Here is an 18,063-nt window from a genome sequence, read left to right on the forward strand (position 1 = left end):
CCTTACCTTTGAATTTCCTGGCGTCCGATTCCAATCCAGAATCTTTTTGCTGAGCAATACCTGCGTGCGCAATCAGGTGGTGTCGCTCGGATCTGCGTGCATTGTCCAGCTCCGCGTGGCTTTATCAGCGTCGTTTGAGTCGTCTATGAAGTCACGGTCACCTATAAAAGGTACCACAACAGTGCACGTATGTCAGTTCTTTTATCCTCAACACTTCCACACCAGAAGCGCAGAGTCGTGGATAGAACCAACATTCTGTCTGTGCAAAACTAGGGCGTAAGGAACTGCAGCTAGAGTCTCCACCAGATAATGAGTTACCTATGGCAATTAACTTGTTTATTGATAGAGACTTCTAGCTGCAGATTCCTTACCTTTGAATAGATAACCAAGCCATGACCTCCTGGCAGTGAGCAGTGGATATCTTTATTTACACTAAGATGTCCTGTACGACTGAATGAGCAAAGTGCACGTCTCATTACCGGACTGTCCAAGCAGTAATGCTTTGCAAACGTGTGCAAAGATGCCCACAGTGTCGACTGACAAATCTCCAGGACTGGAATGCTTCAAGCTAACAGTGGTAGCAGCTCTGCCCCTAACAGAATGAGCCCTCAAGCCCTCAGGAGGTGGATTCCTAGCCAATGAGCAGCAGATCTTAATACAGAGAATGACCCAGCACAAATGGTTCGCTTCTGCACTGCCCGACCCTTCTTTGCGCCAACGTACCCCACAAAGATGATCATTCACCAGGAACTCTTTTGTGCTGTCAAGGTAGAAAAAAACGCTCTTTTTGGGTCCACTTGGTGGAGTTGCTCCGCTCCCTTAGACGGAGGCAGTGGAGCAAGGAAGGTGGGCAGGGTGATGTTCTGACCCAGATGAAATGGGGTCACCACCTTCAGAAAGAAAGGCACGAATTCGGAGTACCACCTTGTCTGGATAGATAGTGAGATACTGTGGCTTTGATGACAAAGCTTGCATCTTACTCACCCTCCTGGCAGATGTGATTGCCACTAAGAAGGCTGTCTTGATGGAGAGCAGATGAAGGGGACAGTTGTGCAAAGGCTCGAAGGGAGCATACCTCAGTAATGTGAGGACCAGATTTCAGTCACATTGGGGCATAACAAGGGGCGCAGGGGGAAATATATCTACAAGCCCCTTGAGGAATCTATGTACAATGGGGGATTTAAACAGATCTTAAGAAATGCCGATAAGGCACAAAGATAGCCCTTGATAAACCCCAAGGAAGAACCCTGCTGGGCAAGGAAAAGTATGTAGAGAAGAATATCAGAAAGAGAAGCAGAAAGAGGATCAATAGACCTTTCTGTACAGTAACATACAAAGCGGTTCCAATGGCAGGCGTTTACCGTTTTAGTGGAGGGGCGCCTGGCTGGCAAAATAACTTTATAGACTTCGGGAAGGTCAAAAGTCAACTGCTGCTGCTCAATTTCCATGCATGAAGGCGTAGAGTTGACAGGTTCGGAGGAGAACCCTCCCATGCTGCTGCGAAAGATGATCCTCCTGAAAGGGCAGCCTGATTGGAGAATTGAGCTCATTTTGAGAAGCTCAGGATACAAGACTCTCCGTGCCCAATCAGGAGCCACTAGGATAATTTGGGCCTGGTCGTTCTTGATCTTCTTGAGAACTCTGGGCAAGAGTGGTATGGGCAGAAAAGAATACATGAGGCATGAACTCCACCTGCGACGAACAGCAGCGTTGCTGAGAGATTGACGCCTTGGAAACTCCAACGTGCAATACTGCTGACATTGCACATTCTCTGCGGAGGCAAACAGACCTAGCCAAGGCTCTCCCCACTGCCGAAAGAGTCCTTGCGCCCCCTCCGGATGGAGATACCATCCATGATCAGCTAGGCATCGACAGCTGAGTTTGTCCACCCGGCGTTCAGAGAACCTGCAAGGGTGTTGAACCACCAGGGTTATGACCTTCTGTTCCAGCCATGTCAAGAGGCACAGAGCCTCTTACAAAGGGTCCACGACCCCAGACAACCATGCTTGTTGCAGTACTGCATTGTGGTGTTGTCCGTGAACACCTTCATTATCTTCCCTTTCACAACAGGAAGAAATGCTTTCAATGCTAGTCGGATCGCTTGGAGCTCTAGCAAGTTGCTATGGAGTCCAGACACCTCTGATCTCCATCTCTCCCAGATGGCCACCCCATCCCAGAAGTGGCATCTGTCACTACCGTAAGATCTGACTGGGGAAGTGCAGGAAGCTGGCTCTGAATATACTATATCAAAATGAGATCTAGTGTGCACAGAGTCCAGGGGCCCCCAGAGGCTTCACAGAGGCTAAAGTAGATAATACTAATACTCTCTTTTGTGGTAGTGTGGTCGAGCCGTTAGACTAATCAGAGGGTAGTGCAAAGCATTTGCTGTACACACACACACAGACAGTAAAAGAAGCATACTCTCAATGACTAAACTCCAGATCAATGGTTTTGATAAAGCAAAAATAAATGTTCTTAATTTATTTTTAGAACCAGAAGATTCAAATTGCAGTTAAGTACTTCAATAGATTTGTATTTCACATCGGTATCAATAGTACTTTGTTTGAAATAGGTAAGTAATACAGTTTTTGAATTATTGGCAATAATCGGTCTTAATAATGGACACTGCAGTTTTCAGAATCAGTTCCTGGGGGAAGAAATGTTACATAGTTTTACAGAGAAGTACATCATGTACAGTCTTAGTCTCCGGGTTTTAGGAAGGACATCAGATGGGGTTCAATTTAACCCAAACACCCACCACCAGCAACACGGGGCCAGCCAGGTGCAGAGGTCAAAGATGAGCAATTTTACCATGGGCTCCTAAGGAAACATGGGGTACTCTGAATCCGATCTGCCTACAGGTAAGTACCTGCAACTCGGTGGGCAGACCAGAGGGGATTAGAAGAGCACTGAAGGGGCCACAAGTAGGCACCAAACACACCCTTAGCAGCACAGGGGCGGCCAGGTGCAGAGTGCAAACAGGACGTCGGGTTTTCAATGCTGGTCTATGAACAGTCCCACGGTCTTCACTTAGAGGCTGCAGGCGAGGTCCAGGGGAAAGGGCTGCCTGCTGAACACAATTGCACCGGGTGCCGATTTCTCTAAGGCCTGGGAGAAGCGGGTGCAGTGTCTAAACATCGGATAATGCAGTCTGGAGGTTTGGGTGGGGGTGGGGGGGGGGCGTCCTCAGGTAATCCCTCTGCAGGCATTATTGTGGAGAGGACAACCAAGGGTGGGCACTTGCTCACAATTGCCTGGGGACCCTTTCTTGCTGGGTTGACCACCTGGACACAGGGTGTAGGCGTCTGTGCACAGGGGTCAGGACTCATGCATCTGGAGTGAGGTGGGAGTCCTTGGTTGTAGGTTTTCTTACAGCCGCTGTCCTTGAGAGTTCTTGGTTCTTTTGGGTGCAGGACAGTCCTCTGGAGTTGGGCAGAGGTGGCTGGTCCCGCTGGACGCATCGCTGGTCTTTTGCAGGTTCTTTGATGCAGGAGACAGGGCAGTAGGACTCAGGCCAAAGCAGTTGTCTTCCTTCTCTGATGGGGGTTTCAGCTTAGCAGTCCTTTTAGGTCGCCAGGAATCTGGTGAGCTGGGTTGAGGGAGGCCCTTAAATCCTAGATTTAGGGGTGTTAGGGGTCAGAGGGCAGTAGCCAAAGGCTACTGTCCTCGAGGATGGCTACACCCTCCTTGTGCCCACTCCCTTTGGGGAGGGGGGCACATTCCTATCTCTATTGGTCCCTGTCCTCCAAACCAAGATGAGGATTCTGCAGGAAGGGGGTCACTTCAGCTCTTAACACCTTAGGGATGGTCCTGGATGGGGTGGTCACTCCTCGTTTTCCTTAACTTTCCAGCCACACTTGCAGCTAAAAGCTTGCTTTGCCCCAGGGGATTGGGGGGCACCTCCACTAGCTGGAGTGCCCTGGGGCACTGCAATCCGAGGCTTGAGCCTTTGAGGCTCACCGCCATGTGTTACCAGTCCTGTAAGGGGGAGGGGGGGATGGGGGAGGTGTGAAGCACATCCACCCACGACATGCTTTGTTTCTGACCAGAGTGCACAAAGGCACTCGCCCCATGTGGTCAGAAACGTGTCTGAAAGTGGCAGGCTGGCACAGACCAGTCAGTCCTACACTAGCAGTTTGGCTAACATACAGGGAGGCATCTCTAAGATGCCCACTGTGTGCATTTTTTAATAAATCCTACACTGCCATCAGTGTGGGTTTATTGTGCTGAGAAGTTTGATACTGAACTTCCCAGTATTCAGTGAAGCCATTACGGTGCTGTGGAGTTCGTAACTGACAGACACCCATTTTGCTTGGACACTATAGGGACATGGTGCTCATGCAACTATGCCCTCTCCTGTGGTGTAGCGAATCCTGCCTTCGGGCTGTAAGCCCTGCTAAGTCTTAGCACGACTTAGCGTTGTGGTCCCTGTCAAGGCATCAGAGACATACCTGGTGGGGTCCGACGCTGACATGATGAGATGGCAGGCACCACACGGTTTAAACCCATTCTTCCCAGATGACATTCCTCACACAGACACGATTTTTTTTTCTCGACAAAACGGTCAAAAAAAGCTTGCCAAAAAGACAAAGCGTAACTCGGTCTTGGACCTGTGCTTAACCGGTGTGGAAGGAAAAGAGCTGACTTACACACACCGGGGTGGTGCCTTTATAGGCGACCGTCACGTCAGATAGCTTCAACGACGCTGACAAAGCCACGCGGATCCGGAAGACGCACGCGGATCCGAACAACGCCACGTGCAGGGTATTGCTCACCAAAGAGATTCCTGATTCGAAGCGGACGCCAGGGAATTCACAGGTAAGGAATCTGCAGCTAGAAGTCTCTATCAGGTAAGGAGTACACCGTGCAGAGAGTCTGTGGTCTGAGGCTACAAGCATCATAGGAGAGATCCAGGAGGGGTGAAACCACAGTGGACTTGAGTGCAGGAGCACGTTGACACCACTTCCGCTCAGCCTGGCAGCGACGGGAGCAGTGGTTGCTGGAGATGTCTGGTTCCTCTCACCTCAGAGGTTGTGGGAGAGGATGCCTGCATGCAGAGGCTGCAGGTGACTTCAGAGAATCTGGGGAGGGGTGAAACCACGACGGACTCATACTCTGCTTTCAGCTGGGGAATCTGGTTGGCACCTTTAGCCTGCTTCACCTGGGATCGTGGACATCAGGTGCAGTGGTGACTTCAGGCATCAAGTATTTGTGGTTCCAGGGGCTGCAGAGTCCTTTCTTAGGAGTTAGTTGGAGAGCAGGTCCGCTGCTCACAGTAGACTTGAATCAGGGTTCTCAAGGCTCAGCTTCAAGGCAAGCAGCCTTCTGGTGCAAGATTGTCAAGGAGTGAAGACAGGTCTGCAGGGTTTGTACCAGGCCAGCTGCTGCTTCGTCTCTTCTGCAGGTGAGTCTCCTCTTTGTCCTGGTCTTCTTATGTCTTCTGGATCGGAGTTCTAGGGTTACATCTCAATACTCAATTTAGGGGCGTGGACAGGAGTGTCAGGTGGCAGCCAATAGGTTGCCCACCTTTAGGGTGACTACGCCCTTTCTATAACCACTTCCGTTGGGAAGTAGGCATAACCCTAGTGGCCTAGTTACTTCCAAAACAAGATAGAGGAATTTAAAAAGTTGGATCCAGCTAAGCTTGTCTGCCTTAGGGGTGGGAAGGAAAGAAGAGGGCACACCTCTAATTTTCCTCCCTGTCATGCCACCAAAAGTGGGGTCAGAACAGGGGGAATGGGACACCTCTGCCGTTTGGAGAGACCTGGGTCAAAGTCCTTTGAAACACCCACCCTGGAACGTCCCTCCCTGGGTGAGGTGCTAACACACCCACCTAGGGTAGGCTTTTGTCCCTGGCCCTCAACAGCACCAGCTCTCCCCTTCAGGTGTCAGAAATGTGGCTAAGCTGGCTGAACTGGTCAGGACCAGTCAGTGAACACACCAGTAGGTGGTAGGTTTTCAGGGAGCACCTCTAGGGTGCCCTCAGGGTGCAGGTATTGGTGAATCCAGCTCTGGCATCAGTGTGGGCTCACCAATGAAGGAAAGTACACTTTTTGGCATGGTTAACCCCAATTTCTGCCTGCTGTCAGTATGCTTCGACTGTTTTCACTGGGATCCTTCTAACCAGGACTCAAGTGATTATGCTCTCTCCCTCCAAATTTGGTTACCTTGTACATTTGTGCTCTCCACAATTGGCATGCTGGTATCCCCTTATAAGTCCCTAGTATATGGTACGTAGGTACACCCAGGGCACTGGCACACCAGGGGTCCCTCATGGGCTGCAGCATATATTATGCCACCCATGGGAGCCATTGCAAGGTTTGTCTACAGGCCTGCCATTGCGTCTTGTGTGTAAAGGTGCATGCCCCCTTTCACCACAGGTCACTACACCAGGTCACTAAGTCACCCCTATGGAAGGCCCTTCCAGCCCAAAGGGCAGGGCGCAGGGTCCCTGTGTGTGAAGGCACCCCTGCATGAGCAAAGGTGTCCCTACAAACTCCAGTTCCAATGCACTGGAATTCGTAGGTGTGGGGAAGCCATTTTACCCATGTACTGGACATAGGTCACTAACTATGTCCAGATACGTAATGGTAACTTCAAACCTGGGCATGTTTAGTGTCCAACATGTCGGAATCATACCCCAATACTGTGCCAGTATTGGTTGAATGATTCAATGCCCTTTGGGGGCTCCTCAGAGGACTCCACACAGTATTGCTCCTAGCAGTCTTCCAGGGTTTTTCACAGCAGCTTGCATTGCTGCCACCCCTCAGGCAGGTTTCTACCCTCCTGCTGCTTGACCAGCTCAGGGCGGGGTAGGCAGAACAAAGGACTTCTTGTGGAAGAGGGAGGTGGTAACCTCTCCCTTGGAAATAGGTGTTACAAGGCTTGGGAAGGGTAGCCTTCCCAAGCCACTGGTTTGCTTTGAAGGGCACATTTGGTGCCCTCCTTGCATAAACCGGTTGCACTGTGTGTTTCCTTTCAGGTGTGATAAGCTACTGTGGTATTGCAAGTGCTTTACACTCCTCCTAGATGACCCTTGGCTGTCATCTACAGCTACCTCTACAGAACCTAGCTTCCTATAGACTGTCTTTATTCACTAATAGGGGTTGCCTAGACCTGGTATAAGGTTGCCAACACCATAGGTGTTCACCACACACAAGGCCGGATTCCTACAACCAATACGAGATGTTTGATACCAAACATCCCTATCTTCAGTGTAGCCATTATGTAGCTAGGGGAACTCTGATTGACCAGTGTCCAGTACATGCATTTAAAATGGCTTACCTGTGTAGGAAAGTGCCATCTTTCTAGCATAGTTACCCCCACTTTTTGCCTGATGTTAGTGTGTTTAGACTGTAGTTCCCTGGGATCCTGCTAATCAGGACTTCAGTGATTGCTGTCCTTCCTGTGTGCTGAGGGCCACCTCTGACTCCCCCTCAAGGTTAGAGTCTCCTTGAACTCGCTGGTCCCCAAAACTTTGCAAATCGTTCTGCAACTCCTATTTGCACTACCCAGTTGCTTGTTGGTGACCTAGCTGGTCACCAACAAGCAATCAGGCGACAGTAAAGGAACAGCTCGTAGGTGACTCCTGGGATCTTCTGTAGCGCCTGGACCTCACAGCTGGACTTCTTCCATTAACTTCCAGGAACCTCACCTCTAAGAGGGTGGACATTGCCACCTGGGCACCTCCCAGGGTGCTGAACACTGTCCCCTTCCTTTTTCAGGTCCTCCACTTCCAGAATCCATCCTTGGATTCCACTGGCATGGTCTACAGGTCGTGACAGCAGCTGGACAATCTGAGGCTTCCACCGACGTCAGAGAGAGTTCCTTCTTCCCTCTGCATCCGGGTCCCCGGTTCAGGTACTCCTATCTTCTGGGTTTCCTGGAGTTGGGGCACCCACCAACCTTCCTCTTGTCTGCTGTTTTCCTCGGGGGACCTCTGCGAGGGGTCCTGAATCACACAAAATCCAACCACTACTTTCTGTGCTAGTCTATGGGCCGACTGAGTGGGTAACAACTCGCACCTGGTTACTAGGGATGAAGGAAGCTGGTTCTGTATATACTATATCAAAGTGAGATCTAGTGTGCACAGAGTCCAGGGGGTTGCCCAGGGGCTTAACAGAGGCTAAAGTGGACAATGCTAATGCTCTCTTTTGTGGTGGTGTGGTACAGCAGTTCGGCTTATCAGAGGGTAGTGCAAAGCAATGGCTGTACACACAGGCAATAAAGGACGCACACACTCAATGACTAACTCCAGACCTCTGTTTTACATATCAAAAAATATACTTTGTTACTTTATTTCTACAACAAAAAGGATCTTTGTTCCAGGTAAGTACAGTTTCAAGAATGTATCATTTTCAAGTACACTTTTGTTTAGAATTCACAGGTAAAACAGTTTACAGGTAATACTTTTCAGTTTCAAAAGAGGACAATGCAATTTCTCATAGGAAGCAATGCAAACCTATGGGAGGAAATGTAAGCACACAATTTTCAGGTAAGTACTTGACTTGCGATCCCAGTCTTCGGGGTTAAGGAGTCCACAGGGCAAAGATTAGGAAAGCATAAAGGATGCACCACCTGCAACACAGGGTCGGCCGGGTGCAGAGGTCAAAGTTGGTATTGGGCTCCCAATGGAATCCTATGGAGACAGGGAGGGATTCAAACAGCTTGCAGGTAAGTACCAGCAACTCAGGGCACAGACATGGGGGTTGGAGGGTCCACAGCTCAGTATCAAACATGCCCCTCGGCGGCCACATGGGCATCTGGGTGCAAACATAATCGGGCACCCAATGCTTTTCCATGAGGGAACCCAGGGGGGTCACAAAGATGCTGCAGGAGTTGACCAGGGAAAAGAATGAAGAAAACCAACTGTTGGACATGTAAGTGGAGAACTCGCTGGACGTTGCTGGACTGTCGGTTGGGTTCCCCAAGGCCAGAGGACTACGGATGCAGGGGCACCTTTAGGCGTCCGGAATAGCTGGTCATGGTCAGCGGGGTCCTCTGGATTTAGGCTGCAGGCGTAGTTATGTTGGTCAGGAGGGGATAACCAGGGTGGACTTGAGGTAGGAATCGCCTGGCGCCCTCCTCTGGACTGGTGGGCCACCTGGACACGGGCCAGGAGTGTCGGGTGCAGAGTGGGCAGGGCTTGAGGATCAAGGGCGCTTTTTGAGATTTCTCTGGACAGGGCCACTGTCCTCAGGAGTTATTGGTTCTCTGCTGGCAAACAGGCAGTCCTATAGGGGGTTGAGGAGGTCTCTGGTCCTGCAGGATGTGTCACCTTTTTGGAGCAGTTGTCTTGAAGCTGCAGGCAGACCAGTAGGGCTGGGGCCAAGTCCATTGTAGTCCGGAGTCTTCACTGCTGGGGTCAGCTTTGCAGTCCTCCTTTCTTGATGTCACCAGAATTCTGGCGTGTAAGATTCAGGGGTGCCCCTAAATACTAGATTTAGGGGGTTAAAGGGGTCAGAAGCAGTAGCTAATGCCTACTGTCCATGAGGGTGGCTACACCCTTCCTCTGACCACTCCCTTTGGGGAGGAGGCACATGTCTATCCCTATTAGCCACTCTCCTCCAAAACCAACATGGAGGATTCTGCAAGGAGGGGGTCACTTCAGCTCTTGACACCTTTGGGGTGGTCCTAGCTGTAGTGGTCACTTCTTGTTTTACCAAATTTTCCCACTGGACCAGTTGACAAAAGTGGGTGACCACAAACGCTCTCACCCCATAAAGGTCAGCAACTTGTCTGGAAATGGCAAGCTGTCAGTCCGGCACTAGAAGCTTGGCTAAAATAAAGTGGATATCTAACACGCTCTCTGGGTGCATTTTTCAATAAATCCAACACTGGCATCAGTGTGGGCTGATGGTGCTGAGAATTTTGATACCGAACTGCCCAAACTTCAGTGAAGCCGTCATGGAACTGTGGTGTGCGTAATGCTCGTAATGACACTTCCAGCTCATGTACTCAATCGACAGTGCACTTACAATGTCTAAGAATGGACTTAGACACTGGATTGGCATATTCCTCATGCAGTTCGACCCCCACCTGTGGTATATAGTGCACCGTGCCCTTGGCCTGTATGGCCTGCTAAAGGGGTGACTTACCTATGCAACAGGAAGTGGTTTGTGGGCATTGCAATCCTGAGGGGGATGCCATGTCGACTTTGCATGTTTCTCCCAACCAACACACACAATCTGCAATGGCAGTGTGTGTGTTTGTTATGGGGTCCCTTAGGGTGGCATAACACGCTGCAGCCCTTGGGGACCCTCCCTGGTCACAGGGCCCTTGGTATCACTGGTACCTTTCACAAGGAATTTAAGTGTGCCAGAGGTGTGCCAATTGTGGAAAGTATGGTAGATTTGTAGGGTAAGAACACTGGTGCTGGGGCATGGTTAGCAGGATCCCAGCACACACTGTCAAGTCAGTATCAATACCAGGCAAAAAGTGTGGTGGTAACTGCAACAAGAGCCAGTTTCCTACAGCTGGGCTCACTTAAGGAAGTGTGATGGGAGCTGGCTTAGTTAGGGAAACTACTGAGGCTGTTTTAGTCTCAGATGGGGCACTGATTTGCCACCCTTCCTGCTTGTCCCCTTAACATGGGTGCGTACAGGCAGCTGCCCTTGATAAACGGTGCAGGAAGCTGGCTCTGTATATACTATATCAAAGTGAGATGTAGTGCGCACAGAGTCCAGGAGTGGCCCAGAGGCTTGACAGAGGCAGTAATAGATAATACTAATGCTATATTTGTGGTAGTGCCGTCGAGCAGTTAGGCTTGTCAGAGGGTACTGTTAAGCATTCATTGTACACACAAGCACTAAGTGAGAACACACTCAATGACTTAACTCCAGGCCAATAGGATTTTATATAGAAAAATATATTTTTGTTACTTTATTACTAGAACCACAAGACTCACATCAGAAGTAAATACTGATGCAGGTAAGTACTTAGCATAGACATCAAGGTGACTTTGTTTCAGTTTAGTCAAGTAAACAGTTTAAGAAAACAGAGAATATCTATTTTAAAAGTGGACAGTGCTTTTTCAAAACAGTTCCTGGGGGAAGATAATAAAGTACAGTTTTAGAGGTAAGTACACGACTTACAGTTCCAGTCTCCCAAACACCCACCACCAGCAACACGGGGCCAGCTCGGTGCAGAGGTCAAAGTTGAGCAATTTTAACATGGGGTCCTATGGAGACGGGGGGGGAGGGAAGGAGACTCTGAATTTGGTCTGCCAGCAAGCAAGTACGCACAGCTCAGAGAGCAGACCAGGGGGGATTAGAGGATCACTGGAGGGGCCCAAGTAGGCACCAATCAAACACCCTCAACGGCGCTCGGGCAGCTGGGTGCAGGGTGCAAACAGGGCATCGGGTTTCCAATGACACTGATGGGACACTGGGGGTCACTCAGGCACTGCAGGCGAGGTCTTTTGGCTGGGGTTGTCTCGGGCACACCACTAGTCAGACAGGGAAGAAGGCCACCCGTTGACCGTCACTGCACCGGGTGTTTATTTCTCCAAAGACTGGGGGATGCAGGTGCAGTGTGTCCTTTGGCATCTTATCTACGTCCAGGGCAGTCGCCATCAGAGGAGTCCTCGGGATTCCCTCTGCAGGTGTCGTCGTTGAGAGATCAACCCAGGGTGGGCACTTGGTCGCCGTCACCTGGGGGGTCCTCTCTGGTAGGTTGGGCCACTTGGACTCGGGCCGTGGGTGTCGGGTGCAGAGTGGTTAGGACTCGCACTTCTGGAGTGAGGTGGGAGTCCTACAGAAGAGTTTTCTTCTTCTGTTGTTGTTAGAACAGGGCAGCTGTCCATGGGAGTCCATGATCCTCTGTGATGAGGGAAGACTCTGGAGCCTTTTCAGAGGGCGCTGGACCTGCAGGATGGGTCACTTTTCTTCTGCAGGTTCTTTGAAGCAGGAGACAGGCTGGAAGGCCTGGGGCCTAGTCAGTTGTTGTCTCCTTTCCTTCTCTGCTGGGTTTTCCGCTAAGCAGTCCTCCTCCTTTTTGTGAGGTCGTCAGGAATCTGACTAGCTTGGTTCAGGGAGCCCTTAAATACAAGATTTAGGGGTGTTTTTGGGGGTCAGACGGCAGTAGCCAATGGCTACTGTCTCAGAGGGTGGCAACACCCTCCTTGTGCTCACTCCTTTTGGAAAGGGGAGCAAATTCCTATCCCCATTGGCCTTGATCCTCCAAAGCAAGATGGAGGATTTCTCGGTGGGGGGGTCACTTCAGCTTTGGGCACCTTAGGGGTGGTCATGGCTGAGGGGGTGACTCCTCCTTGTTTTACTCGTCCCTCTGGACTTGCCGCTAAGAGTGGCGCTTTGTCCGGGGACTGGGCATCTCCATAGCTGGAGTGCCCTGGGGCATTATAAGAAAATGAGTTACTTACCTGTAACTGGAGTTCTCCAGTATTGGAATCTTTCAAAGACTCACATGCTTGACTAATTCCAGTCGTCCAGATGGGAGTCCCCTGGTACATTAAAATAGCAATGTAGAAGCAAATATAATGGAAAAAGCCCAAAGGCTTTCACCTTAGTAGCCTATCCTTGTCTCTGAGTAAAAAGGAACAAACCCAAGTCTCAGCCAATCAGGCTTCCCCTCCCTCTAGAACCTTCCAGTGAGAAGCCCCATTCCCTCAGATTTTCCAAAGCATGAGTACCAAAGTATCTGAAGAGTTCAGATAACGGTGAGCTTCCCAGGGGAGGAGGAAGGGTCGCATGTGAATCTAAGACTCCAATTCTGGAGAACTACAGTTACAGGTAATGTAAAGAAATGGCTCCCTGTTGCAGTTACCCCCCACTTTTTGTCTGATACTGATGCGGACGACTGAGAAGTGTGCTGGGACCCTGCTAACCAGGCCCCAGCACCAGTGTTCTTTCAACTAAAATGTACCATTGTCTCCACAATTGGCACAACCCTGGCACCCAGGTAAGTCCCTTGTAACTGGTACCCCTGGTACCAAGGGCCCTGATGCCAGGGAAGGTCTCTAAGGGCTGCAGAATGACTTATGCCACCCTAGGGACCCCTCACTCAGCACAGACACACTGCTTGCCAGCTTGTGTGTGCTGGTGGGGAGAAAATAACAGTCGACATGGCACTCCCCTCAGGGTGCTATGCCAACCTCACACTGCCTGTGGCATAGGTCAGTCACCCCTCTAGCAGGCCTTACAGCCCTAAGGCAGGGTGCACTATACCACAGGTGAGGGCATATGTGCATGAGCACTATGCCCCTACAGTGTCTAAGCAAAACCTTAGACATTGTAAGTGTAGGGTAGCCATAAGAATATATGGTCTGGGAGTCTGTCAAAAACGAACTCCACAGCTCCATAATGGCTACACTGAATACTGGGAAGTTTAGTATCAAACTTCTCAGAATAATAAACCCACACTGATGCCAGTGTTGGATTTATTAACAAAATGCACACAGAGGGCATCTTAGAGATGCCCCCTGTATTTTACCCAATTGTTCAGTGCAGGACTGACTGGTCTGTGCCAGCCTGCTGCTGAGAGACGAGTTTCTGACCCCATGCGGTGAGGGCCTTTGTGCTCTGAGGACAGAAACAAAAGCCTGCTCTGGGTGGAGGTGCTTCACACCTCCCCCCTGCAGGAACTGTAACACCTAGCAGTGAGCTTCAAAGGCTCAAGCTTCGTGTTACAATGCCCCAGGGCACTCCAGCTAGTGGAGATGCCCGTCCCCTGGACACAGCCCCCACTTTTGGCGGCAAGTCCAGGAGAGATAATGAGAAAAACAAGGAGGAGTCACTGGCCAGTCAGGACAGCCCCTAAGGTGTCCCGAGCTGAGGTGACTGACTTTTAGAAATCCTCCATCTTGCAGATGGAGGATTCCCCCAATAGGAATAGGGATGTGCCCCCCTCCCCTCAGGGAGGAGGCACAAAGAGGGTGTACCCACCCTCAGGGCTAGTAGCCATTGGCTACTAACCCCCCAGACCTAAACACACCCCTAAATTTAGTATTTAGGGGCTCCCCAGAACCTAGGAACTCAGATTCCTGCAACTTACAGAAGAAGAGGACTGCTGAGCTGAAAAACCCCTGCAGAAGAAGAAAGAAGACACCAACTGCTTTGGCCCCAGTCCTACCGGCCTGTCTCCTGCCTTCTAAAGAAACCTGCTCCAGTGACGCTTTCCCAAGGACCAGCGACCTCTGAATCCTCAGAGGACTGTCCTGCTTCAAAAGGAACAAGAAACTCCTGAGGACAGCGGCCCTGTTCCAAAAAGACTGCAACTTTGTTACAGAGGAGCAGATTCAAAGACCCCTGCAATCCCCGAAAGAAGCGTGAGACTTGCAACACTGCTCCCGGCGACCCCGACTCGACTGGTGAATAAGGATAAGTTACTTACCTGTAAATCCTAGTTCTCTTCCAGGGGTATCCTCAAAGTCATAAACATTGAATATTCCCGCCCTTGTGCGGGGACCCCGGAGCATATATCAAATACACACATATCATACATGTGTAATAAACAATCATGCAGGCTATCATGTTAAAAACAGGCTAAAAATGCTTTATTTCTATGAAGTTTTTTTTTTTTTTTTATAAATACTACAATAGAGCATAAATATGTACCCAAGCTCCTAAAACTAGGCTTAGTGAAGTGAGCAGTAGCAAACTCTAGAGAAAAAATAGAAAAAAAACTGCATTGAAAAACACTGAAGCATTCTTAGCCAATAGGCTGCATGCAGGTTAACACAGGAGAACCATAAAAACTTTGGCACCGTGCCTTTAAGACCCTGAGCACCTCCAGTATCCCACCATGCCTCAGGGGTGAAGGAAAGGTGACAGTTGGTTCACAGTTAGGTCAGTTCTTTTAACGGTGACAATTTGTATAACTGATTCAAGACACAGTCTGTCCTGCACTTCTAGGAGACGTGCGTCCGGGGAGGAGGGTGGGTTGTTTATGACTTTGATGAGGATACCCCTGGAAGAGAACTAGGATTTACAGGTAAGTAACTTATCCTTCTCTTCCAGGGGATCCTCATCAATAGTCATATACATTGAATAGATTAGCAAGCCCATCCCCAAACCCAGCGGACTGTCCGATAGAAGTGCAGGAAATAGATATGTCTTACGCAAATAGATTTCTTAGAGAGGCCTGCCCCACTTGGGCATCCGCTCTAGCATCTGAGTCCAAACAATAATGTCTTGTAAACGTATGGACAGACTTCCATGTAGCAGCCTTACAAATCTCAGATATAGGAATATTGTTAAGGAGAGCAGCAGTAGCCGCTTTACCCCTTGTGGAATGTGCTCTAGGCCGCGCTAGCAATTGTCTATTAGCTAGCTGGTAAGTATAAACAATGCAAGAAACTATCCATCTAGAAATTGTTCGCTTAGATGCTGCCTTTCCTGTCCTTAAATGACCATAGTTCACAAACAAGCGGTTAGAATGTCTAATCGATTTTGTCTTGTCCAGATAAAATTTCAACACTCTTTTCAAGTCTAATGAGTGTAATGCTTTCTCTGCCGGAGTCTCCGGATTGGGAAAGAACGTCGGTAAAGTTATGGTCTGATTAATATGGAACTCTGAGACCACCTTCGGAAGGAAAGATGGGTGAGTTCATAGAACCACTCTATTGTCATGAAAAACCGTGTACGGTTCTTTCGCAGACAAGGCCTGGATTTCACTGAACCTCCTTGCTGAAGTAATGGCCACTAGGAAAGCCGTCTTCCACGTAAGGTGTTGTAAAGAGGCCTTGTGGATAGGCTCGAAAGGAGGGCCCATAAGTTTTGCCAGGACTATGTTCAGTTCCCATGGAGGAGAAGGCCTCCGAATTGGCGGAAAAACTTTCTTCAAACCTTCCAAGAAATCCTTTACTACAGGTTTTGTAAAGAAGGATTCCTGAGAAGGCGATTTGCGATAGGCAGTAATAGCAGACAAATGTACCTTAATAGATGATACCTGCAGACCGGACTTCGCTAGATGAAGCAAATAGGACAGTATGACATCCTCCTGCGCCCGTATGGGATTATGACCTTGTTGACAGCACCATATGTAGAATCTCTTCCACTTAAAAGCGTAGGAACGCCGCGTGGAAGGTCGTTTGGACTCTTTCAAGATGCTCATGCACTCCTGCGAGAGTCCTAGGTGCCCATACTGCAGGAATTCAGGAGCCATGCTGTTAAGCTCAGAGAGGGTAGGTTGGGATGTAGAATCCTGCCCTCCATTCTGCTCAGAAGATCCGGTCTGCACGGCAGCCTCCTGTGAGGTTCTTCCGACAGGTTGAGGAGATCCGTGTACCAAAACTGTCGGGCCATTGCGGCGCTATAAGAATCATTCTGGTCCTGGATCTGTAAAGTTTGCTGATCACTGCCGGAATGAGGGGAATCGGCGGAAAAGCGTAAAGAAATGTCCCTGACCAGTCGATCAACAGGGCATTCCCCCGAGATCCCGGACGGTAGAACCTGGATGCGAAGTCTGGGCATTTCTTGTTTACTTCGTCTGCGAAGAGGTCCAGCTGAGGCCGACCCCATTGCGCGAAGATGTATTCTGCGACTTCGTCGTGTAGGACCCAATCGTGAACGTCCTCCAGGTGTCTGCTTAGAAAGTCTGCTTCCACGTTCTGCTGACCTGGCAGGTGAACTGCTGTAATTGACATTCCTCTGGCCAGGAGCCAATGCCATATCGTTTGGGACTCTCGCGATAGGGGTAGGGTCCTCGTTCCCCCCTGTTTGTTCAAGTAATACATCGTGGTTGTATTGTCCGTCTGTGTCAAGAGAGTTTTCCCCTGAATTAGCGGTATGAAAGACTTGAGAGCGAGGTGGACCGCTCTGAGTTCTAGCAGATTGATGTGGTACTGCTTTTCCTTGTCCGACCACAGACCCTGCGCTTGAAAAGGACCCAGATGAGCCCCCCATCCCTGAAGAGATGCATCCGTTACTAGGGTGTCGGATGGAAGCACCTGGTGAAACGGAGCACCCACTGACAGGTGAGGTCTGTGCATCCACCATCTCAATGATTGAAGTGCTACCTCCGGTAGCCGCACCTTGTCCTCCCAGCGACCTGTTCTTTGGCTCCAGTTGGTCTCCAACGCCTCTTGGAGGGGTCTCATGTGGAGTCTGGTATTTGGAACAATAAAAATGCACGATGCCATGGAGCCCAGTAGTGATGTCACCTGACGTGCCGTAGGTGCACTGGCTCTCAACAGGTCCTGGCACTTTTTGTTTATTGAGGATAGTCGTTCCTCCGAAGGATACACTTTTTGTAGTTCTGTGTTTATGATAGCTCCTAGGTAGTGAAGATTCTGCGTTGGAGTCAAGGTTGACTTCTGGTAATTTACCTGAAGACCTAGAGCTTCGCAAACTCCAAGTACAATGTCCCAGTGGCTTCTCGCCTGCTCCGGTGAAGAAGCCTTTAGTAGCCAGTCGTCTAGGTATGGATATATGTATATCCTTTGTCTTCCGAGATGTGCCGCCACCACTGCCATACATTTCGAGAAAACTCTTGGGGCAGACTTCAGGCCAAAAGGTAGAACCCTGAACTGGTAATGCTGTAACGCTACTCGGAAGCGCAGGAATTTTCGGTGTTTCGGAGCTATTGGGATGTGAAAATATGCATCCTGCAGATCGATGGAGCACATCCAGTCTCCCTGATGCAGTTGAGGGAAAATCTGGTGAAGCGCTAGCATTCTGAACTTCTGCTTCCTTATGTATTTGTTTAGCAGCCGTAGATCCAGGATTGGCCTGAAAACTCCCTCTCGACCCTTCTTTGCCACTAGAAAGTAACAGGAGTATACCCCCTGTCCTCTTCGTGCGGGTGGAACCTTTTCTATGGCATTTTTTCTCAGGAGGGCGAGAGCCTCCTTGCGTAGCAAGCTGAGATGAGATGGATTGTCTTTGGTTGGTGGCAAGCGTGGTGGAGGCTGTTTGAAAAGAAGAGAATAGCCATGTTCGACAATATTGAGCACCCATTTGTCTCTTGTGATAGAGTGCCACTCGTGAAGATAAGCCGTAATACTTCCCCCCACCGGAGTGGTGTACAGTGTCGAGGGAAGCGAGATTTCATTGCTTAGTGGGAGCTTTCGGAGTGGATTGTTGAGGTCTGCTTGACCCTCGCTCC

The 18,063-nt window shown here is 49.8% G+C and overlaps 1 protein-coding gene across 10 annotated transcripts in view; it reads right to left on the reverse strand.

Moving 5' to 3' along the window:
- The window catches only part of HUWE1 (HECT, UBA and WWE domain containing E3 ubiquitin protein ligase 1), a 1,403,674-nt gene that overhangs the window by 722,552 nt on the left and 663,059 nt on the right, over positions 1–18,063 (reverse strand). The window lies entirely within an intron of this gene.

This window comes from Pleurodeles waltl, chromosome 10, assembly GCF_031143425.1.
Source record: "Pleurodeles waltl isolate 20211129_DDA chromosome 10, aPleWal1.hap1.20221129, whole genome shotgun sequence".
Taxonomy (NCBI): domain Eukaryota; kingdom Metazoa; phylum Chordata; class Amphibia; order Caudata; family Salamandridae; genus Pleurodeles; species Pleurodeles waltl.